The sequence below is a fragment of the Oncorhynchus gorbuscha genome, linkage group LG03, assembly GCF_021184085.1.
Source record: "Oncorhynchus gorbuscha isolate QuinsamMale2020 ecotype Even-year linkage group LG03, OgorEven_v1.0, whole genome shotgun sequence".
NCBI classification, from domain to species: Eukaryota; Metazoa; Chordata; class Actinopteri; order Salmoniformes; family Salmonidae; genus Oncorhynchus; species Oncorhynchus gorbuscha.
Genome location: NC_060175.1, coordinates 326,476 through 346,082, shown reverse-complemented (window position 1 = coordinate 346,082; position 19,607 = coordinate 326,476). Strand labels below are relative to the sequence as shown.

Below are 19,607 nucleotides of genomic sequence, written 5' to 3'. Positions count from 1 at the left end.
TTCCTCACAGCAACACCAGCTATGGGTGGATTCCTCACAGCAACACCAGCTATGGGTGGATTCCTCACAGCAACACCCGCTATGGGTGGATTCCTCACAGCAACACCAGCTATGGGTGGATTCCTCACAGCACCACCAGCTATGGGTGGATTCCTCACAGCACAAGCACCTATAACAATCTCCCAGGGACAGTCTGCGTAGCTCACCAAACTAACATCTGGGTTAGAGAGAATCTTCTATCCCCATAGGGTTCTGAAGCCTGGTGAATTTAACTGTCAGAGTGGTAGGTAGGTAGCTAGCTAGCTTCTGGCAAGCATACGTGTAGCAGCATGACAGGCGTATTCATACCGCAGATTCTGTTGCGAAACGTTAGCAAGCGAAACGGGAAGAGGCCTACCTGAATTTGTCCAATAGTAGGGTGTTAAGTGACACAACAAACAATGGAACCTTTGTGAGAAAAGCAGTGATCAAATCTATTTTCACTAAATGTCAATAATGTGGTCGTCAAAACACAGAAATCATTTGAAAATATGGATGTGGAAGTCGTTAAACATGTCTAATAATCCCAATACTGTATGTTATGATATTTATGCTATGAGCACAAATGTAAAGCAAGTGCCATGCGTAGAACGTTCAATTGTGTGGGACAGCCTTAATGAAGCCCGCCAAAATCAGTGTGTTCATATTTACTCTTGACGATGGTTATTCCTCAGTCTACCAAAGTAAGAGTGATGTGACATTGTATTTCCAACAAGTATTTTTTTTATTTTACCTTTATTTACCTTGGCAAGTCAGTTAAGAACAAATTCTTATTTTCAATGAGGGCCAAGGAACAGTGGGTTAACTGCCTGTTCAGGGGCAGAACGACATATTTGTACCTTGTCAGCTCGGGGATTCGATCTTGCAACCTTTCGCTCTAACCACTAGGCTACGCTGCCACCCCATGAGAAAGTCCCGAGGGTGTTTTACAGTCATCAGACATCCTTTAACTGAAATAAGGTCAAAAGTTTTCCTCTGTTTCTGTCACTGATGTTTTCAGATGCTAGGTTTCCATCCAATTAGCGACAGATATTCATGTGAATATGCCAAAATCTGCACAAAAAAACTCCCCATTAATGCCCACGATTTTGAAATGAGATGTTCGACGAGCAGGCGTTCACATACTTTTGGTCATGTAATGTGATTATATATATTATAAAATGTGTGTGTGAAGACCCCTTCAAATTAGTGGATTTGGCTATTTCAGCCACACCCGTTGCTGACAGGTGTATAAAATCAAGAACACAGACATGCAATCTCCATAAACAAACATTGGCAGTAGAATGGCCCGCACTCAAGAGCTCAGTGACAACGTTTCTGCCCTGCTAGAGCTGCCCCGGTACACTGTATTGTGAAGTTGAAACGTCTAGGAGCAAGAAGTAGTAGGCCACACAAGCTCACAGAATGGGACCGCCAAGTGCTGAAGCGGGTAGCACGTAAAAAATAGTCTGTCCTCAGCTGCAACACTCACTACCGAGTTCCAAACTACCTTTGGAAGCAACGTCAGCACAAGAACAAGGGGCGGCAGGTAGCCTAGTGGTTAGAGCATTGGACTAGTAACCAAAAGGTTTCAAGATCGAATCCCCCGAGCTGACAACATAAAAATCTGTTATGCCTGTGAACAAGGCAGTTAACCCACTGTTCCTTGGCAGTCATTGAAAATAAGAATTTGTTCTTAACTGACTTGCCTAGTTAAATACAGATTTTTTTTTTAAATGAAATGGGTTTCCATGGCCCGAGCAGCTGCACACAAGCCTAAGATCGCAAAAAAACTGAAACGATTCTTCAAAGTAGCAACCCTTTGCCTTGATGACAGCTTAGCTGTCACTCTTGGCATTCTCTCAACCAGCTTCAGTCGGAATGCTTTTCCAACAGTCTTGAATTCATGAACACTTGTTGGCTGCTTTTCCTTCACGGAGCAGCCCAACTCATACCAAACCATCTCAAATTGGGTTGATGTCAGGTGACTGGAGGCCAGGTCACCTATTTCTGAGGTTGGTAACTCTAATGAACTTATCCTCTGCAGCAGAGGTAACTCTGGGTCTTCCTTTCCTGTGGTGGTCCTCATGAGACCCCGTTTCATCATAGCGCTTGATGGTTTTTGCGACTGCACTTAAAGAAACTTTCAAAGTTCTTGAAATGTTCCAGATTGGCTGACCACGTTTTAAATTACTGATGATGTCATTTGTCCTTTCTTTTTTTAAATTTTATTTGTACCTTTATTTAACTTGGCAAGTCAGTGAAGAACAAATTCTTATTTTCAATGACGGCCTAGGAACAGTGGGTTAACTGCCTGTTCAGGGGCAGAACGACCTTGTCAGCTCGGGGGTTTGAACTTCAAACCTTCCGGTTACTAGTCCAACGCTCTAACCACTAGGCTACCCTGCCGCCCCACTAGGCTACCCTGAGCTGTTCTTGCCATAATATATTCTGTGTACCACACCTACCTTGTCACAGCACAGCTGATTGGCTCAAACGCAATAAGGAAAGAAAGAAATGTACTTTTAACAAGGCACACCTGTTAATTCAAATGTATTCCAGGTGAATACCTCATGAAGCTGGTTGAGAGAATGCCAAGAGTGTGCAAAGCTGTCAAGGCGGCTACTTTGAAGAATCTCAAATATAAAATATATTTCTATTTGTTTAACACTTTTTTAGGTACTACATGATTCCATGTGTGTTATTTCATAGTGTTGATGTCTTCACTATTATTCTACAATTTAGAAAATAAAGGAAAACCGCTATATTTATATATTTCTTAATTCCATTATTTTACTTCTAGATTTGTATATTGTTGCCTAGTTAAATAAAAGGTCATATCTAACAATTCACCGTTTTATTTAACCTACACTGCTGGAGCTAGGAACAAGCATTTTGGCTACACCCGCAATAACAACTGCTAAATATGTGTATGCGACCAATAAAATGATATGACAATGTCTTAGCAATTAATTATCTTTCACAGCCAACTTCCAACATAATTAGGAAGCTATTTCCCACATGGACCCGGACCACGTCGCCCAGGTGCCCGCGGTGGTGCGCATTACATTAGGAACCTTTAAACAGGACCGCGCACCACGCCGTGGACTCGACCATAACATACACCTGAATATAGCTAACTAACAGGCTAATTGGGAAGCTACACCAAAACAAAGAGATCAATTTTACAACATCACCTAAAAATGTGCGGGCAATATATTTCCAGATTTCTTTCGAGACTATGTCTGGACTGGCAAATCAATAATTAAATCCTGTGTCTTTCCCGCGTGCAGCTGACGCATTAGGCCAAAGTGCGCTGTCAGAAAATGTTTAGTTAGTTAGTCACGGAGCCACAAAAACAGCTCGCCTTGCATTTACATTGTGTTCGTACTTCAGACAGACTGCGACTCTGTACGACACATTTTACGTTTTTTTAAACATATCTTCCACTGTGTAATTGTTGAGATTTCTGTCCTTTAATGCAGCCACTCACCTCAGCTACGTAACTGTTCCTGTTTGTTATCGGTCCCTCCCTCCTTTCTGCGTCACACGCGGTTTGCACACGGCCCTTCTTCGATGAGGTTTAACGGCGGTTGGCATCCAATAAATGTTGCATTACCGCCACCTACTAGACTGGACTATAACTCCCTTAGCCGTAGCTTTTTTTTCTTCGTCAAATAATAAAATAAATAACAACAAATACCCTACCATCTTATAATAAATACCCTACCATCTTATAATAAATACCCTACCATCTTATAATAAATACCCTACCATCTTATAATAAATACCCTACCATCTTATAATAAATACCCTACCATCTTATAATAAATACCCTACCATCTTATAACAAATACCCTACCATCTTATAACAAATACCCTATCATCTTATAATAAATACCCTACCATCTTATAATAAATACCCTACCATCTTATAATAAATACCCTACCATCTTATAATAAATACCCTACCATCTTATAATAAATACCCTACCATCTTATAATAAATACCCTACCATCTTATAATAAATACCCTACCATCTTATAATAAATACCCTACCATCTTATAATAAATACCCTACCATCTTATAATAAATACCCTACCATCTTATAATAAATACCCTACCATCTTATAATAAATACCCTACTCCGCTATTTACATTTATTTACATCCACTCAGGCTCCCGAGTGGCGCAGCGGTCTAAGGAACTGCATCTCAGTGCAAGAGCCATTACCACAGTCCCTGGTTTGAATCGAGGCTGTATCACAAACTGCCGTGATTGGGAGTCCCACATGGCAGCCCACATTTGGCCCAGCATCGTCCGGGTTTGGCCATTGTAGGCAGTCACTGTAAATGAGAATTTATTCTTAACTGACTTGCCCAGTTAAATAAAGGTTAAAAAGTATTTTTTTTAATCATCAAGCTTCACATGGTTTTCATTTGTGACACTATCCTTGATATGATCCTTCTGTTGTCAAGTGCTACACATTCTCATGTGTGTGCACATGCATATATCTATCCAATGTTATCATGATTTGTTATAAGAGATATTATACTTTAGTAATCCACAATGACCTGGTAATGTAAAAGTCTAATAAAGACATTATCTTCCATATTCCTACAGATACCTTGTAACTGGATATTCCTTCAAAATGATTGCCTACAGTTACCATGTAGGGCACTGCACAGTTCGGTGACCAGGGCCATCTGGGACTGCCTCCTGGAGGAATTCAGGTTGTGAAGGCTATCTGTGTCCTACATAACTTCATGAGACTGGACAGGAGGAGACCTGCAGCTCGCTGCCGTGTGCCAGAGGAGAGGTCTGCTGTTCTGCAGGATGTTGTACAGATGGAGGACAACAACGGACCAGGTCAAAGACCACTGGGTGAAAGGTTCTATGGTTTTAATCCAACGTCACAGTCCACATTTGAAGAGCACAACAGTATAGTATTTGTATGATTTTGCCTAGTTGACATACAATATTTTTTCATCAACGTGTAATATTACGTATGCTTTGAACCTCATCTTTACTTGCCAAGGTAGAGTACATGATCCAGTGGAGGCTGCTGAGTGGAGGATGGCTCATAATAATGGCTGGAACGGAGTAAATGGAATGGTATCAAACACATGGAAGCCATGATCTGTAGTGATGCCTCTAGTGTAACGGATGTGAAACGGCTAGCTTAGTTAGCGGTGTGCGCTAAATAGCGTTTCAATTGGTGACGTCACTTGCTCTGAGACCTTGAAGTAGTAGTTCCCCTTGCTCTGCAAGGGCTGCGGCTTTTGTGGAGCGATGGGTAACGATGCTTCGTGGGTGACTGTTGTTGATGTGTGCAGAGGGTCCCTGGTTCGAGCCCGGGTATGGGCGAGGGGACGGTTTAAAATTATACTGTTACATTGATGCTGTTGACCCGGATCACTGGTTGCTGCGGAAAAGGAGGAAGGTCAAAAGGGGGGTGAGTGTAACGGATGTGAAACGGCTAGCTTAGTTAGCGGTGTGCGCTAAATAGCGTTTCAATTGGTGACGTCACTTGCTCTGAGACCTTGAAGTAGTAGTTCCCCTTGCTCTGCAAGGGCCGCGTCTTTTGTGGAGCGATGGGTAACGATGCTTCCCGGATGAGTGGTTGATGTGTGCAGAGGGTCCCTGGTTCGCGCCCGGGTATGGGCGAGGGGACGGTCTAAAGTTATACTGTTACACTAGCACTGAGATGCAGTGCCTTAGAGCGCTGCGCCTCTCGGGAGCCCCGAGTTTATCATTTGAATCACCTGTGTAGTGCTAAGGCAAAAACAAAAATGTGCCTCCCTTTGAGTCACCAGGACCAGGACTGAGAACCACTGCTCTTCATCTGCAGTCAGGCTTTCACAGCTCTCTGTATCTGAGGACAGAAAACACCACAAGAAACAGGCTTTATTAAACTCATATTAGACAACAATGAATACTATGTTGCTATTATCTCGGTCCACATTTCTTTCTAGGATTGGAACGGCGTACACATTACTGATGATCTGAAATGGTCCACCCACACAGACAATGTGGTGAAGAAGGTGCAACAGCGCCTCTTCAACCTCAGGAGGCTGAAGAAATTTGGCTTGGTACCCAAAACCCTCACAAACTTTTACAGATGCACAATTGAGAGCATCCTGTCGGGCTGTATCACCACCTGGTACGGAAACTGCACCGGCCACAACTGCAGGGCACTCCAGATGGTGGTGTGGTCTGCCCAACGTATCACTGGGGACAAACTACCTGCCCTCCAGGACACCTACAGCACCGATGTCACAGGGGGCCAAAAAGATCATCAAGGAATAGAACCACCTGAGCCACTGCCTGTTCACCCCGCTATCGTCCAGAAGGCGAGGTCAGTACAGGTGCATCAAAGCTGGGACCAAAAGACAGAAGCTATGTGTCAATCTCAAGGCCATCAGACATGTTAAATAGCCATCACTAGGCGGCTTCCACCCGGTTACATAATCCTGCACCTTAGAGGCTGCTGCCCTATATACATAGACTTGAAATCACTGGCCACTTTAATAATGGAACACTAGTCATCTCATATGTACAGTATATCACAAAAGTGAGTACACCCCTCACATTTTTGTAAATATTTGAGTATATCTTTTCATGTGACAACACTGAAGAAATGACACTTGGCTACAATGTAAAGTAGTGAGTGTACAGCTTGTATAACAGTGTAAATTTGCTGTTCCCTCAAAATAACGCAACACACAGCCATTAATGTCTAAACTGCTGGCCACAAAAGTGAGTACACCCCTAAGTGAAAATGTCCAAATTGGGCCCAAAGGGTCAATATTTTGTGTGGCCACCATCATTTTCCAGCACTGCCTTAAACCTCTTGGGCATAGAGTTCACCAGAGCTTCACAGGTTGCCACTGGAGTCCTCTTCCACTCCTCCATGACGACATCACAGAGCTGATGGATGTTAGAGACCTTGCACACCTCCACCTTCCATTTGAGGATGCCCCACAGATGCTCAATAGGGTTTAGGTCTGGGGACATGCTTGGCCAGGCAATCACCTTTACCCTCAGCTTCTTTAGCAAGGCAGTGGTCGTCTTGGAGGTGTGTTTGGGGTCGTTATCATGTCGGAATACTGCCCTGCCACACACGATTGACACCATCTGAACCAAATACGTTTATCAGACCACAGGACAAAGTTCCAGTAATCCATGTCCTTAGTCTGCTTGTCTTCAGCAAACTGTTTGCGGCCTTTCTTGTGCTCATTCACTCATCTTTAGAAGAGGCTTCCTTCTGGGACGACAGCTATGCAGACCAATTTGATGAAGTGTACGGCGTATGGTCTGAGCACTGACAGGCTGACCCCCCACCCCTTCAACCTCTGCAGCAATACTGGCAGCACTCATACATATATTTCCCAAAGACAACCTCTGGATATGATGCTGAGCACGTGCACTCAACTTCTTTGGTCGACCATGGCGAGGCCTGTTTTGAGTTGAACCTGTCCAGTGAAACCGCTGTATGGTCTTGGCCACTGTGCTGCAGCTCAGTTTCAGGGTCTTGGTAATCTTCTTATAGCCCAGGCCATCTTTATGTAGAGCCACAATTATTTTTCTCAGATCCTCAGAGTTCTTTGCCATGAGGTGCCATGTCTTATCCAGAGCGACTTACAAATTGGTGCATTCACCTTATGACATCCAGTAGAACAGTCACTTTACAATAGTGCATCTAAATCTTAAAGGGGGGGGTGAGAAGGATTACTTATCCTATCCTAGGTATTCCTTAAAGAGGTGGGGTTTCAGGTGTCTCCGGAAGGTGGTGATGATTGACTCCGCTGTCCTGGCGTCGTGAGGGAGTTTGTTCCACCATTGGGGGGCCAGAGCAGCGAACAGTTTTGACTGGGCTGAGCGGGAACTGTACTTCCTCAGTGGTAGGGAGGCGAGCAGGCCAGAGGTGGATGAACGCAGTGCCCTTGTTTGGGTGTTGGGCCTGATCAGAGCCTGGAGGTACTGAGGTGCCATTCCCCTCACAGCTCCTTAGGCAAGCACCATGGTCTTGTAGCGGATGCGAGCTTCAACTGTAAGCCAGTGGAGAGAGCGGAGGAGCGGGGTGACGTGAGAGAACTTGGGAAAGTCGAACACCAGACGGGCTGCGGCGTTCTGGATGAGTTGTAGGGGTTTAATGGCACAGGCAGGGAGCCCAGCCAACAGCGAGTTGCAGTAATCCAGACGGGAGATGACAAGTGCCTGGATTAGGACCTGCGCCGCTTCCTGTGTGAAGCAGGGTCGTACTCTGCGGATGTTGTAGAGCATGAACCTACAGGAACGGGCCACCGCCTTGATGTTAGTTGAGAACGACAGGGTGTTGTCCAGGATCACGCCAAGGTTCTTAGCACTCTGGGAGGAGGACACAATGGAGTTGTCAACCGTGATGGCGAGATCATGGAACGGGCAGTCCTTCCCCGGGAGGAAGAGCAGCTCCGTCTTGCCGAGGTTCAGCTTGAGGTGGTGATCCGTCATCCACACTGATATGTCTGCCAGACATGCAGAGATGCGATTCGCCACCTGGTCATCAGAAGGGGGAAAGGAGAAGATTAATTGGGTGTCGTCTGCATAGCAATGATAGGAGAGACCATGTGAGGTTATGACAGAGCCAAGTGACTTGGTGTATAGCGAGAATAGGAGAGGGCCTAGAACAGAGCCCTGGGGGACACCAGTGGTGAGAGTGCGTGGTGAGGAGACAGATTCTCGCCACGCCACCTGGTAGGAGCGACCTGTCAGGTAGGACGCAATCCAAGCGTGGGCCGCGCCGGAGATGCCCAACTCGGAGAGGGTGGAGAGGAGGATCTGATGGTTCACAGTATCGAAGGCAGCCGATAGGTCTAGAAGGATGAGAGCAGAGGAGAGAGAGTTAGCTTTAGCGGTGCGGAGCGCCTCCGTGATACAGAGAAGAGCAGTCTCAGTTGAATGACTAGTCTTGAAACCTGACTGATTTGGATCAAGAAGGTCATTCTGAGAGAGATAGCGGGAGAGCTGGCAAAGGACGGCACGTTCAAGAGTTTTGGAGAGAAAAGAAAGAAGGGATACTGGTCTGTAGTTGTTGACATCGGAGGGATCGAGTGTAGGTTTTTTCAGAAGGGGTGCAACTCTCGCTCTCTTGAAGACGGAAGGGACGTAGCCAGCGGTCAGGGATGAGTTGATGAGCGAGGTGAGGTAAGGGAGAAGGTCTCCGGAAATGGTCTGGAGAAGAGAGGAGGGGATAGGGTCAAGCGGGCAGGTTGTTGGGCGGCCGGCCGTCACAAGACGCGAGATTGGGACTGGGTCTAGACCCCGCCCTGTGCAACTGGGTACTGGACTTCCTGACGGGCCGCCCCCAGGTGGTGAGGGTAGGCAACAACATCTCCTCCCCGCTGATCCTCAACACGGGGGCCCCACAAGGGTGCGTTCTGAGCCCTCTCCTGTACTCCCTGTTCACCCACGACTGCGTTGCCACGCACGCCTCCAACTCAATCATCAAGTTTGCGGACGACACAACAGTGGTAGGCTTGATTACCAACAACGACGAGACGGCCTACAGGGAGGAGGTGAGGGCCCTTGGAGTGTGGTGTCAGGAAAATAACCTCACACTCAACGTCAACAAAACTAAGGAGATGATTGTGGACTTCAGGAAACAGCAGAGGGAACACCCCCTATCCACATCGATGGAACAGTAGTGGAGAGGGTAGCTAGTTTTAAGTTCCTCGGCATACACATCACAGACAAACTGAATTGGTCCACTCACACTGACAGCGTCGTGAAGAAGGCGCAGCAGCGCCTATTCAACCTCAGGAGGCTGAAGAAATTCGGCTTGTCACCAAAAGCACTCACAAACTTCTACAGATGCACAATCGAGAGCATCCTGGCGGGCTGTATCACCGCCTGGTACGGCAACTGCTCCGCCCTCAACCGTAAGGCTCTCCAGAGGGTAGTGAGGACTGCACAACGCATCACCGGGGGCAAACTACCTGCCCTCCAGGACACCTACACCACCCGTTGTTACAGGAAGGCCATAAAGATCATCAAGGACATCAACCACCCGAACCACTGCCTGTTCACCCCGCTATCATCCAGAAGGCGAGGTCAGTACAGGTGCATCAAAGCTGGGACCGAGAGACTGAAAAACAGCTTCTATCTCAAGGCCATCAGACTGTTAAATAGCCACCACTAACATTGAGTGGCTGCTGCCAACACACTGTCATTGACACTGACCCAACTCCAGCCATTTTAATAATGGGAATTGATGGGAAATGATGTAAATATATCACTAGCCACTTTAAACAATGCTACCTTATATAATGTTACTTACCCTACATTATTATTCATCTCATATGCCTTCTCATATGGTCCTTCTGTAGCTCAGTTGGTAGAGCATGGCGCTTGTAACGCCAGGGTAGTGGGTTCGATCCCCGGGACCACCCATACGTAGAATGTATGCACACATGACTGTAAGTCGCTTTGGATAAAAGCGTCCGCTGAATGGCATATATGCATATGTATATACTGTACTCTACAACATCGACTGCATCCTTATGTAACACATGTATCACTAGCCACTTTAACTATGCCACTTTGTTTACTTTGTCTACACACTCATCTCATATGTATATACTGTACTCGATACCATCTACTGTATGCTGCTCTGTACCATCACTCATTCATATATCCTTATGTACATGTTCCTTATCCCCTTACACTGTGTATAAGACAGTGGTTTTGGAATTGTTAGTTAGATTACTTGTTGGTTATCACTGCATTGTCGGAACTAGAAGCACAAGCATTTCGCTACACTCGCATTAACATCTGCTAACCATGTGTATGTGACAAATAAAATTTGATTTGATTTGATTTGATTTCATCTGGAGAGAGAGGGGAGAAAGAGGTCAGAGCACAGGGTAGGGCAGTGTGAGCAGAACCAGCAGTGTCGTTTGACTTAGCAAACGAGGATCGGATGTCGTCGACCTTCTTTTCAAAATGGTTGACGAAGTCATCTGCAGAGAGGGAGGAGGGGGGGAGGGGGAGGAGGATTCAGGAGGGAGGAGAAGGTGGCAAAGAGCTTCCTAGGGTTAGAGGCAGAAGCTTGGAATTTAGAGTGGTAGAAAGTGGCTTTAGCTGCAGAGACAGAAGAGGAAAATGTAGAGAGGAGGGAGCGAAAGGATGCCAGGTCCGCAGGGAGGCGAGTTTTCCTCCATTTCTGCTCGGCTGCCCGGAGCCCTGTTCTGTGAGCTCGCAATGAGTCGTCGAGCCACGGAGCGGGAGGGGAGGACCGAGCCGGCCTGGAGGATAGGGGGCATAGAGAGTCAAAGGATGCAGAAAGGGAGGAGAGGAGGGTTGAGGAGGCAGAATCAGGAGATAGGTTGGAGAAGGTTTGAGCAGAGGGAATAGATGATAGGATGGAAGAGAAGAGAGTAGCGGGGGAGAGAGAGCGAAGGTTGGGACGGCGCGATACCATCCGAGTAGGGGCAGTGTGGGAAGTGTTGGATGAGAGCGAGAGGGAAAAGGATACAAGGTAGTGGTCGGAGACTTGGAGGGGAGTTGCAATGAGGTTAGTGGAAGAACAGCATCTAGTAAAGATGAGGTCGAGCGTATTGCCTGCCTTGTGAGTAGGGGGGGGGTGAGAGGGTGAGGTCAAAAGAGGAGAGGAGTGGAAAGAAGGAGGCAGAGAGGAATGAGTCAAAGGTAGACGTGGGGAGGTTAAAGTCGCCCAGAACTGTGAGAGGTGAGCCGTCCTCAGGAAAGGAGCTTATCAAGGCATCAAGCTCATTGATGAACTCTCCGAGGGAACCTGGAGGGCGATAAATGATAAGGATGTTAAGCTTGAAAGGGCTGGTAACTGTGACAGCATGGAATTCAAAGGAGGCGATAGACAGATGGGTAAGGGGAGAAAGAGAGAATGACCACTTGGGAGAGATGAGGATCCCGGTGCCACCACCCCGCTGACCAGAAGCTCTCGGGTGTGCGAGAACACGTGGGCGGACGAAGAGAGAGCAGTAGGAGTGGCAGTGTTATCTGTGGTGATCCATGTTTCCGTCAGTGCCAAGAAGTCGAGGGACTGGAGGGAGGCATAGGCTGAGATGAACTCTGCCTTGTTGGCCGCAGATCGGCAGTTCCAGAGGCTACCGGAGACCTGGAACTCCACGTGGGTCGTGCGCGCTGGGACCACCAGATTAGGGTGGCCGCGGCCACGCGGTGTGGAGCGTTTGTATGGTCTGTGCAGAGAGGAGAGAACAGGGATAGACAGACACATAGTTGACAGGCTACAGAAGAGGCTACGCTAATGCAAAGGAGATTGGAATGACAAGTGGACTACACGTCTCGAATGTTCAGAAAGTTAAGCTTACGTAGCATGAATCTTATTGACTAAAATGATTCAAATGATACAGTACTGCTGAAGTAGGCTAGCTGGCAGTGGCTGCGTTGTTGACTTTGTAGGCTAGCTGGCGGTGGCTGCGTTGTTGACACTACACTAATGAAGTCGTTCCGTTGAGTGTAATAGTTTCTACAGTGCTGCTATTCGGGGGCTAGCTGGCTAGCTAGCAGTGTTGATTACGTTACGTTGCGTTAAAAGAACGACAATAGCTGGCTAGCTAACCTAGAAAATCGCTCTAGACTACACAATTATCTTTGATACAAAGACGGCTATGTAGCTAGCTACGATCAAACAAATCAAACCGTTGTACTGTAATGAAATTAAATGAAAATGTGATACTACCTGTGGAGCGAAGCGGAATGCGACCGGGTTGTTGAGTTCTATTCGGAAGACGTTGGCTAGCTGTTGGCTAGCTAGCAGTGTCTCCTACGTTAAGGACGACAAATAGCTGGCTAGCTAACCTCGGTAAATTAAGATAATCACTCTAAGACTACACACTCTAAACTACACAATTATCTTGGATACGAAGACAGCAAAGACAGCTATGTAGCTAGCTAACACTACACTAATCAAGTCGTTCAGTTGAGTGTAATAGTTTCTACAGTGCTGCTAATCGGTGGACGTTTGCTAGCTGGCTAGCTGCTGGGCAGAGCAGTGAAGACTACGTTAGGACGACGAAATACGATAATTACGCAATTATCTTTGATACAAAGACGGCTATGTAGCTAGCTAAGAAGAAATTGCTAAGATTAGACAAATCAAACCGTTGTACTATAATGAAATGTAATGAAATGTAATGAAAAAGTTATACTACCTGCGGAGCGAAATGTGGATGCGACCGCTCGCTCCAACCCGGAAGTTGCGACGAGCATTGCAGTAGTTAACCTAGAAGTGACAAAAGCATGGATTAATTTTTCTGCATCATTTTTGGACAGAAAGTTTCTGATTTTTGCAATGTTACGTAGATGGAAAAAAGCTGTCCTTGAAATGGTCTTGATATGTTCTTCAAAAGAGAGATCAGGGTCCAGAGTAACGCCGAGGTCCTTCACAGTTTTATTTGAGACGACTGTACAACCATTAAGATTAATTGTCAGATTCAACAGAAGATCTCTTTGTTTCTTGGGACCTAGAACAAGCATCTCTGTTTTGTCCGAGTTTAAAGGTAGAAAGTTTGCAGCCATCCACTTCCTTATGTCTGAAACACATGCTTCTAGCAAGGGAAATTTTGGGGCTTCACCATGTTTCATTGAAATGTACAGCTGTGTGTCACCCGCATAGCAGTGAAAGTTAACATTATGTTTTCGAATAACATCCCCAAGAGGTAAAATATATAGTAAAAACAATAGTGGTCCTAAAACGGAACCTTGAGGAACACCGAAATTTACAGTTGATTTGTCAGAGGACAAACCATTCACAGAGACAAACTGATATCTTTCCGACATATAAGATCTAAACCAGACTACTCACTTTTGTGGTCAGCGGTTTAGACATTAAGTGTGTTGAGTTATTTTGAGGGGACAGCAAATGTACACTGTTATACAAGCTGTACACTCACTACTTTACAATGTAGCAAAGTGTCATTTCTTCAGTGTTGTCACATGAAAAGATATACTCAAATATTTACAAAAATGTGAGGGGTGTACTCACTTTTGTGATATACTGTATATACTGTATTCTATTCTACTGTAGTCAATATTACTCCAACATTGCTTGTCCTAATATTTTATGTTTCTTAATTCCATTCTTTTACTTTTAGATTTGTGTGTATTGTGCATATTGTTGTGAAGTGTTAGATATTACGGCACTGTTGAAGTTATATACTGTCACACCCTGATCTGTTTCACCGGTCTTTGTTCTTAGCTCCACCCCCCTCCAGGTGTCGTCCATCTTCCACATTATCCCCAGTGTATTTATACCTGTGTTCTCTGTTTGTCTGCTGCCAGTTAGTTTTGTCAAGCCTACCAATGTTTTTCCCGTGCTCCTGTCTTTCTCTAGTTCCTGTTTTCTAGTTTTCCTGGTTTTGACCATTCTGCCTGCCCTGAGCCTGCCTGCCATTCTCTACCTTGTAACACCACCCTGCATTACTGACCTCTGCCTGCCCTGACCCTGAGCCTGCCTGCCGTTCTGTACCTTTCGGACTCTACTCTGGATTACTGACCTCTGCCTGACCTTGACCTGTTTTTGCCTGCCCCCTGTTTTTGTCATACACTTTTGTTACTTTGAAACTGTATGCATCTGGGTCTTCTCATGAGTCTTGACAGTACGAACTGGCCATGACAGACCCAGTAGACTCGGACCAGCTATGCAACTCAAGGAGCCACCATTGGAAGGCATGAGGAGTTGCTTCATGGTCTTATGGAAAGGTTCCAGACCTTGGCTGAACACCATGACCGCACTGCTGGAGCAATTCCATGTGTTGTCTGTCAGAAAGCCTACTAGGATGGTAACCTCCCAGCCCCTCAGTAACCCAGCTGTTAACAGCGCGGCCTCCCTGCCACCCCGGTTTCCCAAGAACCACCCTTACCTCCCCCGGAATGCTTCACTGGAGAGTCGGGAACCTGTCGGGCATTTCTCATGCAGAGTTCTCTCACCTTCGAGCTGCAGCTCTCCTCCTTCCCCGCTCAAAGATAGCGTACCTCATCACGCTGGGCTACTGCCATATGGTTCAGTTTGGAGGAGTTTGTGGCAGAGGTGAAGAAGGTTTTCGATTCTCCATTGTCTGTGAGAGAGGCTGCACAGAAGTTAATCCAGTTTTGGCAAGACTCCAGCAGTGTGGCAGACAATGCAGTGGATTTGAGAGTGCCTGGAACTCGGAATCGCTGTTCAATATGTTCCTGCACGGATTATCGGAGGAAGTAAAGGATGAGCTAGCAGCCTGGGAACTACCGACGGATCTCGTCTTGCTCATTGCCTTGATCATCCGGATCGATGTGTGGTTACAAGAACGTAGGAAGGAGAGGAGATCCAATTCCACCTTGCCTCCCGGAAGTCCCTGACGTCTCAGTGGCCAAGAGGACCTGAGGCTACCCAAGTTCCCCCGAGAGTCTCCGAAGTCTTCTGATTCACCTCTTCACGACCCGATGCAACTAGGTAGAGCCAGGCTGTCCACAGCCGAATATCTACACCAGCTTCACAAGAAGAGTTGCCTGTATTGCGGGACTACTGGTCATTTCCTGTCCTCCTGTCGACTAAAAGATCAGGCTCACCGGTAGGGGTGAGTGCTCTGGCGGAACATATGGAGAACTTTTCCTCTCCCCTTACTCACACCCCTTTCCATGCCATCCTGCTGTGAGGGAACCAGTCAAAATCTCTCCAGGTACTCATCGACTCTGGGGCTGATGACAGTTTTATGGATGCTTCCCTGGCGTCCAAGCTGGGCATCCCCACTCAGCCCCTCTCCATTCCCATGGATATTAGAGCATTCTATATTTCGGGTCATCCACAATACCACTCCCATCAACCTACGAGTGTCAGGGAACCACAGCGAGGCAATCCAATTCATGCTAAATAAGTCTCCTCAGGTTCCTGTGGTATTGGTATTCTCTTGGCTCCAGCTACACAGTTCCCTCATAGACTGGACTGCTGTTGCCATCATGGGCTGGAGCCCTTTCTGCCATGCCCATTGCCTGAAGTCAGCACATACTGCCCCGGGACGACTTCCTGTGGGCAAGTTGCCCCAGACCTCTCCGCCATTTCCGTGGAGTACCAGGACCTCCGGGAGGTTTTCAGTAAGGCCTGGACCACTTCACTTCCTCCGTACCAACCCTATGACTAAGGGATCGACCTTCTCCCAGGCAGCACGCTGCCCCGGGGACAACTGTACTCTCTGTCAGGTCTGGAGACCAAGGCTATGGAGATCTACATCAAGGACTCCCTAGCTGCAGGGTGTATCCGTCCTTCTGCCTCCCCCTCCGGTGCAAGGTTATTCTTTGTGGAGAAGAAGGACAAGACCTGTGCATCGACTACCGGGGCCTCAATGACATCACAGTGAAGTACCGCTACTCGCTACCACTCAATGCCTCGGCCTTTGAGACACCGTTTTCTCCCAGTTGGACTTGAGGAACGCCTACCACCTGGTACAGATATGGGAAGGGGATGAATGGAAGACTGCTTTCAACATGGCCAGCGGTCAGTACGAATATCTAGTCATGCCATTTGGCCTTACCAATGCCCCAGCTGTGTTCCAGGCGCTAGTTAATATGGCTGTGATCCCTGCACAGGGATCAACATCAGGGGAAATTTCAGAGTGACAACTAAAAATACAACGTCGTAACATTAAACATTCTTGAAAATGCAAGTATCTTACATCCTTCAAAAGATTAGGATCTTGGTAATCAAACTACATTTTCTAATTTAAAGTAGCTATTATGGGCAGAACCGAAAAAGCGGATGCGAGCTTGGAGGCCTACAAACCAGTTACTTTTATTTTATTTTTATTTCACCTTTATTTAACCAGGTAGGCTAGTTGAGAACAAGTTCTCATTTGCAACTGCGACCTGGCCAAGATAAAGCATAGCAGTGTGAACAGACAACACAGAGTTACACATGGGGTAAACAATTAACAAGTCAATAACACAGTCGGAAAAAAGTCTATATACATTGTGTGCAAAAGGCATGAGGAGGTAGACGAATAATTACAATTTTGCAGATTAACACTGGAGTGATAAATGATCAGATGGTCATGTACAGGTAGAGATATTGGTGTGAAAAAGAGCAGAAAAGTAAATAAATAAAAACAGTATGGGGATGAGGTAGGTAAAAAAAGGGGAGGCCTATCTACCGGTAGACTATGTACAGCTGCAGCGATCGGTTAGCTGCTCAGATAACAGATGTTTGAAGTTGGTGAGGGAGATAAAAGTCTCCAACTTCAGAGATTTTTGCAATTCGTTCCAGTCACAGGCAGCAGAGAACTGGAACGAAAGGCGGCCAAATGAGGTGTTGGCTTTAGGGATGATCAGTGAGATACACCTGCTGGAGCAGTGAACTGAGATAAGGCGGAGCTTTACCTAGCATGGACTTGTAGATGACCTGGAGCCAGTGGGTCTGGCGACGAATATGTAGCGAGGGCCAGCCGACTAGAGCATACAAGTCGCAGTGGTGGGTGGTATAAGGTGCTTTAGTGACAAAACGGATGGCACTGTGATAAACTGCATCCAGTTTTCTGAGTAGAGTGTTGGAAGCAATTTTGTAGATGACATCGCCGAAGTCGAGGATCGGTAGGATAGTCAGTTTTACTAGGGTAAGTTTGGCGGCGTGAGTGAAGGAGGCTTTGTTGCGGAATAGAAAGCCGACTCTTGATTTGATTTTCGATTGGAGATGTTTGATATGAGTCTGGAAGGAGAGTTTACAGTCTAGCCAGACACCTAGGTACTTATAGATGTCCACATATTCAAGGTCGGAACCATCCAGGGTGGTAATGCTGGTCAGGCGTGTTGGTGCAGGCAGCGAACGGTTGAAAAGCATGCATTTGGTTTTACTAGCGTTTAAGAGCAGTTGGAGGCCACGGAAGGAGTGTTGTATGGCATTGAAGCTCGTTTGGAGGTTAGATAGCACAGTGTCCAAGGACGGGCCTGGAAGTATATAGAATGGTGTCGTCTCCGTAGAGGTGGATCAGGGAATCGCCCGCAGCAAGAGCAACATCATTGATATATACAGAGAAAAGAGTCGGCCCGAGAATTGAACCCTGTGGCACCCCCATAGAGACTGCCAGAGGACCGGACAGCATGCCCTCCGATTTGACACACTGAACTCTGTCTGCAAAGTAATTGGTGAACCAGGCAAGGCAGTCATCCGAAAAACCGAGGCTACTGAGTCTGCCGATAAGAAAATGGTGATTGACAGAGTCGAAAGCCTTGGCAAGGTCGATGAAGACGGCTGCACAGTACTGTCTTTTATCGATGGCGGTTATGATATCGTTTAGTACCTTGAGCGTGGCTGAGGTGCACCCGTGACCGGCTCGGAAACCAGATTGCACAGCGGAGAAGGTACGGTGGGTTTCGAGACCGTCAGTGACCTGTTTGTTGACTTGGCTTTCGAAGACCTAAGATAGGCAGGGCAGGATGGATATAGTTCTGTAACAGTTTGGGTCCAGGGTGTCTCCCCCTTTGAAGAGGGGGATGACTGCGGCAGCTTTCCAATCCTTAGGGATCTCAGACAATATGAAAGAGAGGTTGAACAGGCTGGTAATAGGGGTTGCGACAATGGCGGCGGATAGTTTCAGAAATAGAGGGTCCAGATTGTCAAGCCCAGCTGATTTGTATGGGTCCAGGTTTTGCAGCTCTTTCAGAACATCTGCTATCTGGATTTGGGTAAAGGAGAACCTGGAGATGCTTGGGCGAGTAGCTGCGCGGGGGGCGGAGCTGTTGGCCGAGGTTGGAGTAGCCAGGCGGAAGGCATGGCCAGCCATTGAGAAATGCTTGTTGAAGTTTTCGATAATCATGGATTTATCGGTGGTGACCGTGTTACCTAGCCTCAGTGCAGTGGGCAGCTGGGAGGAGGTGCTCTTGTTCTCCATGGACTTCACAGTGTCCCATAACATTTTGGAGTTGGAGCTACAGGATGCAAACTTCTGCCTGAAGAAGCTGGTCTTAGCTTTCCTGACTGACTGTGTGTATTGGTTCCTGACTTCCCTGAACAGTTGCATATCGCGGGGACTATTCGATGCTATTGCAGTCCGCCACAGGATGTTTTTGTGCTGGTCGAGGGCAGTCAGGTCTGGAGTGAACCAAGGGCTATATCTGTTCTTAGTTCTGCATTTTTTGAACGGAGCATGCTTATCTAAAATGGTGAGGAAGTTACTTTTAAAGAATGACCAGGCATCCTCAACTGACGGGATGAGGTCAATGTCCTTCCAGGATACCCGGGCTAGGTCGATTAGAAAGGCCTGCTCACAGAAGTGTTTTAGGGAGCGTTTGACAGTGATGAGGGGTGGTCGTTTGACTGCGGCTCCGTAGCGGATACAGGCAATGAGGCAGTGATCGCTGAGATCCTGGTTGAAGACAGCGGAGGTGTATTTGGAGGGCCAGTTGGTCAGGATGACGTCTATGAGGGTGCCCTTGTTTACAGATTTAGGGTTGTACCTGGTGGGTTCCTTGATGATTTGTGTGAGATTGAGGGCATCTAGCTTAGATTGTAGGACTGCCGGGGTGTTAAGCATATCCCAGTTTAGGTCACCTAACAGAACAAACTCTGAAGCTAGATTGGGAGCG

At 46.8% G+C, this 19,607-nt stretch overlaps 1 protein-coding gene across 2 annotated transcripts in view; it reads right to left on the bottom strand.

The window, feature by feature from the left end:
- LOC124024026 (CCHC-type zinc finger nucleic acid binding protein-like) overlaps window positions 1–3,635 on the bottom strand; it is a 45,157-nt gene extending 41,522 nt beyond the window's left edge. Inside the window, exon 1 of one of the 2 annotated variants that reach the window (XM_046338136.1) lies at window positions 3,512–3,635. The gene's annotated coding sequence lies outside the window, so the exon portion shown is untranslated. The remainder of the gene's footprint in view (window positions 1–3,511) is intronic. The other variant, XM_046338137.1, reaches the window with a different exon arrangement.
- Between the last annotated feature and the right edge of the window lie 15,972 nt (window positions 3,636–19,607).